This window comes from Mauremys reevesii, linkage group 1 (genome assembly GCF_016161935.1).
Source record: "Mauremys reevesii isolate NIE-2019 linkage group 1, ASM1616193v1, whole genome shotgun sequence".
Lineage (NCBI taxonomy): Eukaryota > Metazoa > Chordata > Testudines > Geoemydidae > Mauremys > Mauremys reevesii.
Genome location: NC_052623.1, coordinates 81,797,947 through 81,805,502, shown reverse-complemented (window position 1 = coordinate 81,805,502; position 7,556 = coordinate 81,797,947).

The following is a 7,556-nucleotide window of genomic DNA, read 5'->3' as shown; positions in this document are numbered from 1 at the left end:
TCACATTACCCTTGAGCAAATGGAGAGGCTGAGAGAGCTGTACAGACAGAAAAAAATACTACAGCAGAAATATCCATTCCTTGCTTTTCTTAGTTACAGATTAATACCAATAGCAGCTATTGGATACTGCCCAGCACAACTCATGCTGGAAAGACAGCTCAGAACTACTGTTCTGACTTTGGAAAAGAATGTATCTCCAAAGTGGCCAGACATCAAGAGAGTAGCCAAATTGGATACAAAGTCTAAAAGAGCTTACGAACACTTTTACAACATATGTCACTCAGAGAACTGCCAGGTCTAGAACCTGGTGACTGTGTTCATGTCAAATTGGATGGAGAAAAAGGATGGACAATTCCAGCAGTTGTAAAGAAAAAATTCAGCACTCTGATCATATGTGATCGAGACCGACAGTGGAGAGTTCAACAGAAATGGTCAACATCTACAGTTTGTTCCTCAAAAAGAGCAATCTACAGAGCAAACTGCACACATGGAGGATGCAGAACACAAACAAGAAGACTCAAGGATTCCCAATTGACCAAAGCCAGTCATTGCAACTAATGGACAACCAGATGACCCAGTTGTTATACATTGGGGTCATGTAATTAGAAAAACAGTACGATTCAGACACACTTAATAGACTGATCCATAACGAACCTCAAAGACAATGTGATAGGATAAATATTCTCAATGGTAGGAATGTAGAACTTAAAGGGGGCAATGTAATGGAACGCTAATCTGTATTATACTATTCAACCACTAGGTGGCACTGTGTATAAAAGACCTTATTTAAACAAACCTCAGCTATGTCTGGCAGAGCATTCAAGGAGCTTACAATAAACACATCTGGTGTGCATAAACAAGCTCTGTAGCCAGTCCATAGCTAGTACAGGAAAATGACAATTTTTGTGTCAATCATTGAGGAAATTATTTGCATTTTTTACATAAATTTGCCTAGCTGTAATCCTACCCCTTCCATACCTTTAGCTGAAGCATGAAAAGCCACATGTAGCTAAACAGAACTGAAGTAATATCAGATCAGAAGGGACCCCAAGCATAATTAAATCAGAAGAAATTCCCTTCTCATTGCCTTTTCCTTTCTGCATCACTATAATATTTTTAAACTGCAGAGAAAACTTCAAGGGTCACAAACATTAACAGCCTTTCTGGAAGAAGCTAATGCAGTTTTAAAACATTTAAGGTAAAAAGACTCCAATCCCGGATGGCATATTCAGCAGTGTGTCAACTTAATACACCACCTTGCCCTAGCTGTTTCAAGAAGTGATGAAGAGACAGGCCAAAAAAGCATTGCCAAGAGATGAAATTGAGATGTGACTGACAAGCTCTGCGCCAGCTCACTGGCACTGAAAATCTCTTCACTTCATGTGTTACTTCTTGCTCAACATGACATCACACGAACTGAGAAACAAACTCTAGTTCTTCTTTCAAATTTTGACATGATCACAGTGCCAGGGGTCTAAGGTGAAGTTTTTGAGTAGCACTGTAATTTACCATTGTGCCAATTTTCTGTTCTAAATTAAAGGTTGCAGTAACAGTAACTCTTGAGAAAATTAGGATGCTGGCATGGGAAGTCTTTTTTTACTACGGCAATGTATTAAAATTTCTCCCTGCAAGTGTTCTGCATTAACAGATAAATTCATGGTGGTAGTGTGAATGCAGAGACTGGAAGAACTGAGAAAAACCTGAACAGATGTGTTCAGCAATGAACTGAGATATTGCTGGATTCTGAGGGTATGTCTACACTATGAAATTAGGTCGAATGTATAGAAGTCGATTTTTTAGAAATCGATTTTATACAGTTGATTGTGCGTGTCCCCACTTCTAGACCATTAAGACCATTAACTCGGCGGAGTGTGTCCACAGTTCCGAGAGTAGTGTCGTCTTTCGGAGCGTTGCACTGTAGTAGCTATCCCACAGTTCCTGCAGTCTCCGCCGCCCATTGGAATTCTGGGTTGAGCTCCCAATGACTGATGGGGCAAAAACAGTGTCGCGGGTGGTTCTGGGTACATGTCGTCAGGCCCCCCCTCCCACCCTCCCTCCGTGAAAGCAATGGCAGACAATAGTTTCGAGCCTTATTTCCGGGGTTACCCATGCAGATGCCATAACACGGCAAGCATGGAGCCCGCTCAGCTCACTGTCACCGTATGTCTCCTGGGTGCTGGCAGATGTGGCACTGCATTGCTACACAGCAGCAGCTCATTGTCTTTTGGCAGCAGACGGTGCATTATGGCTGGTAGCCATCATCGTCGTCTCCTGGGTGCTCTTTTAGGCAACCTCGGTGAGGTCGGTCAGGGGCCCATGGGCAGACATGGGTGCTCCTGACAGACCTCGGTGAGGTCTGTCAGGGGCACCTGGACATAAATGGGAGTGACTCCAGGTCATTCTCTTTTTAAGTTTCATCTCATGAAGATTCAGTCCTGCCTGCAGTCATACTGCACCGTCTTCTGGCGAGCAGCCAGGACACGAGGCTGGCTAGCAGTCGTACTGCACCGTCTGCTGCCAGCCTAAGATGTGTAAGAGAGATGGAGTGGATCAAAACAAGAGAGACCAGATTTGTTTTGTATTCATTTGTATTCATTTGCTCCCCCCTCTCTCCATCCCTGAATAGTTGGGGGAGGGATAGCTCAGTGGTTTGAGCATTGGCCTGCTAAACTCTGGGTATTAAGTTCAATCCTTAAGGGGACCATTCTCTGTGATAGCTGTGTGTATTTCTCCTTGATGCAAACCCACCCCTGTTGTTGATTTTAATTCTCTGTAAGCCAAGTCGCCCCTCCCTCTGCCAGAGCAATGACAGACAATTGTTTTGCATCTTTTTTCAGTGCAGACGCCATAGCACGGCAAGCATGGAGCCGCTCAGATCACCGTCGCAATTATGAGCACTGTAAACACCACACACATTATCCTGCAGTATATGCAGAACCAGAACCTGCAAAAGCAAAACCACATGAGGAGGTGACGGCAGCACGGTGATGAGAGTGATAAGGACATGGACACAGACTTCTCTCAAAGTATGGGCCCTGGCAATGAGGACATCATGGTGTTAATGGGGCAGGTTCATAATGTGGAATGCCAATTCTGGGCCCGGGAAACAAGCACAGACTGGTGGGACCACATAGTGTTGCATGTCTGGGACTATTCCCAGTGGCTGTGAAACTTTTGCATGTGTAAGGGCACTTTCATGGAACTTTGTGACTTGCTTTCCTCTGCCCTGAAGCAAAAGAACACCAAGATGAGAGCAGCCCTCACAGTTCACAAGCGAGTGGCAATAGCCCTGTGGAAGCTTGCAACGCCAGACAGCTACCGGTCAGTTGGGCATCAATTTGGAGTGGGCAAATCTACTGTGGAGGCTGCTGTGATCCAAGTAGCCAACACAATCAAAGAGCTGCTGATACCAAGGGTAGTGTCTCTGGGAAATGTGGATGTCATAGTGGATGGCTTTGCTGCAATGGGATTCCCTAACTGTTGTGGGGTGATAAACGGAACCCATATTCCTATCTTGGCACCGGAGCACCAAGGCAGTGGGTACATAAACTGCAAGGGATACTTTTCAATGGTGCTGCAAGCACTGGTGGACCACAAGGGACGTTTCACCAACATCAACGTGAGAGGGCCGGGAAAGGTACATGATGCTCACATCTTCAGGGACTCTGGTCTGTTTCAAAAGCTGCAGCAAGGGACTTTCTTCCCAGACCAGAAAATAACCGCTGGGGATGTTGAAATACTTATGGTTATCCTTGGGGACCCAGCCTACCCCTTAATGCCATGACTCATGAAGCTGGACACAGGCAGCCTGGACAGTAGTCAGGAGCTGTTCAACTATAGGCTGAGCAAGTGCAGAATGGTGGTAGAATGTGCATTTGGATGTTTAAAAGCGCGCTGGCGCAATTTACTAACTTGGATAGACCTCACCAAAATCAATATTCCCATTGTTATTACTGCTTGCTGTGCACGCCACAATAAGGGGGAGACGTTTATGGCAGGGTGGGATATTGAGGCAAATCACCTGGCCGCTGATTACGCATAGCCAGACACCAGGGCAGTTAGCAGAATACAGGAGGGTGGGGTGCGCATCACAGAAGCTTTGAAAACCAGTTCCATGACTGGCCAGGCTACGGCGTGAGAGTTCTGTTTGTTTCTCCTTGATGAGCCCCCACCCCTTGGTTCACTCTACTTCCCTGTAAGCTAACCACCTTCCCCTCCCCCCTTTGATCACTGCTTGCAGAGGCAATAAAGTCATTGTTGCTTCCCATTCATGAATTCCTTATTAATTCATCACATAAATAGGGGGATAACTGCCAAGGTAGCCTAGGAGGGGTGAGGGAGGAGGGAAGTACCGGGTGGGGTGGAGGAGGAGGGAAGGACAAGTCCACACTCCACTTTAAAACTTATTGAATGCCAGATTTCTGTTGCTTGGGCAGTCCTCTGGGGTGGAGTGGTTGGGTGCCCGGAGCCCCGCCACCGCGTTCTTGGGCATCTGAGCGAGGAGGCTATGGAACTTGGGGAGGAGGGCGGTTGGTTACACAGGGGCTGTAGCGGCAGTCTGTGCTCTTGCTGCCTTTCCTGAACCTCAGCCATACGCTGGAGTATATCAATTTGTTCCTCCAGTAGCCTCAGCATTGCCTCTTGCCTTCTGTCATCAAGCTGACGCCACCTATCATCTTCAGCCCACCACTTATTATCTTCAGCCTGCCACCAGTCCTCGCATTCATATTGTGCTTTCCTGGACTCTGACATTGTCTGCCTCCACGCATTCTGCTGGGCTCTTTCAGTGTGGGAGGACTGCATGAGCTCAGAGAACATTTCATCGCGAGTGTGTTTTTTTCGCCTTCTAATTCGCCTTTGGGAAGAAGATAGTGTAAGCGTTGAAACATTTGCAGCTAGTCGAGGGGAAAAGAAAGGGAGAGTGATAATTAAAAAGACACATTTTAGAGAACAATGGGTAGACTTTTTATTTAAAATGAGTTGGCAATTTAAAAGGAGGGGCTGCGGTTTTCAGGTTAACGTGCAGCACAAACCCAAGTAACCTCCCCCACCCAATTCTCTGGAATGATCGCTTCACCCCTCCCCCCACAATGTGGCTAACAGTGGGGAACATTTCTGTTCAGCCACAGGCAAACAGCCCAGCAGGAACGGGCACCTCTGAATGTCCTCTTAATAAAATCACCCTATTTCAACCAGGTGAGCATGAATGATATCAGTCTCCTGAGGATAACACAGAGAGATAAAGAACGGATGTTGTTTGAATGCCAGCAAACACCGGGACCATACACTGTGTTATGCAATGATTCCAGACTATGTGCTACTGGCCAGGCATGGTAAAGTGTCCTATCATGGAGGACGGAATAAGGCTGCCCTTTTCAGAAACCTTTTGCAAAGCCTTTGGGAGTACATCCAGGAGAGCTTTCTGGAGATGTCCCTGGAGGATTTCCGCTCCATCCCCAGACACGTTAACAGACTTTTCCAGTAGCTGTACTGGCCACAAATGCCAGGGCAAATTAATCATTAAAAACACTTGCTTTTAAACCATGTATAATATTTACAAAGGTACACTCACCAGACGTCCCTTCTCCGCCTGGTGGGTCTGGGAGGCAGCCTTGGGTGGGTTCAGGGGGTACTGACTCCAGGTCCAGGGTGAGAAACAGTTTCTGGCTGTCGGGGAAAACGGTTTCTCCGCTTCCTTGCTGTGAGCTATCTTCAACCTCCTCCTCCTCATCTTCCTCATCCCCAAAACCCACATCCATGTTGCATGAGAGTCCATTGACAGAGTCAAAGCACAAGGGTGAGGTAGCTGTAGGGGCACCTCCTAGAATGGCATGCAGCTCATCATAGAAGCGGCATGCCTGGGGCTCTGACCCAGAGCGGCCGTTTGCCTCTCTGGTTTTTTGGTAGGCTTGCCTCAGCTCCTTAAGTTACACACGGCACTGCTGAGAGTCGCTGTTATAGCCTCTGTCCTTCATGCCCTTGGAGATTTTTTCAAATGTTTGGGCATTTCGTCTTTTGGAACGGAGTTCTGATAGCACGGATTTGTCTCCCCATACAGCAATCAGATGCAGTACCTCCCGTTCAGTCCATGCTGGGGCTCTTTTGCGATTCTGGGACTCCATCATGGTCACCTTTGCTGATGAGATCTGCACTCACCTGCAGATTGCCACTCTGGCTAAACAGGAAATAAGATTCAAAAGTTCGTGGGCCTTTCCCTGTCTACCTGGCCAGTGCATCTGAGTTGAGTGCAGTCACAATGGAGCACTCTGGGATAGCTCCCGGAGGCCAATACCATCGAGTTGCGACCACACTACCCCAAATTCAACCTGGCAAGGTCGATTTCTGCACTAATCCCCTCGTCGGGAGAGGAGTACAGAAATCGATTTTAAGAGCCCTTTAAGTTGAAAAAAACAGCTTTGTTGTGTGGAAGGGGTGCAGGGTTAAATCTATGTAACGCTACTAAATTCAACCTAAACTCATAGTGTAGACCAGGGCTGAGTCTAAATGGATGTTTTCAAGTCAGTTTTCTAAAGCAACAATATGTGAATACATGTTTGAATGCTAAAGATTTATAGATACTGTTTTTTGTATGTTCTAATTTGCTGGAGCTCCATGCTATAATGGTCACGAAGAAGTTGTTGGATTTTATTTTATCTGCCTTGAGCCAGCCCTAACTTGCACAGTGATTTATTAGTGTAGATTTTTACACTCAGGCAGAATTCCTCTGAAAGCAGTGAGACTATGCACAAGTGTGAGTCTGATCACTTGGATCCTTTTGCAATATTGCCTTAGAAGGCCCTGCTTCCACTCAAGTCAAAGGGAGTTTTGCCACTGACTTCTATGGGAGCAGGATCAGACACTAATTTCTCCAGCAAGCCAGTTGAGGAAGGCTGTGTAAAGAAGATATGTGATAGATGTAACAGGGCCACCCAGAGGCGGGAAGGCAAGTGGGGCAATTTTCCCCAGGCCCCCACGAGAGTTTTTTGGGGACCCTGGAGCGGGGTCCTTCACTTGCTCCGGGGGCCCTGGAAAACTCTCGCGGGGCCCAGGCCCCCGGAGCTTCATCCGCTCTGGGTCTTTGGTGGTAATTCAGCGGCAGGGGGGGTCCTTCCGCTCCGGGACCCGCCATCGAAGTGCCCCGAAGACCTGCGGCGCGGGGTCCTTCCGCCCCAGGACCAGCCACCGAAGAGCTGGGTCTTCGGCGGTAATTCGGCTGCGGGGGTGCCCCGCTGCGGATCTTCGGGGCACTTTGGCTGTGGGTCCCAGAACGGAAGGACCCCCCGCCGCCAAATTACCGCCGAAGCAGGGTCCCCCCGCCGCTGAGGCCCCCAGGCCCCCTGAATCCTCTGGGCGGCCCTGAGATGTAAAGTAATATTTCATTTCAGACAAACTTTTTCCTTCAATGAAGCATTATGAAAGATCTTGTGAAAACTGCTACCCAACTAATACACTCCACTGCACACACTTCTCCCTGTGGGGAGAGAATAAGAGAACAAACAACATGTACACATATTTAGTCATGTTGCTTAACACACTACTGGAAGGGGTTCAGTAGC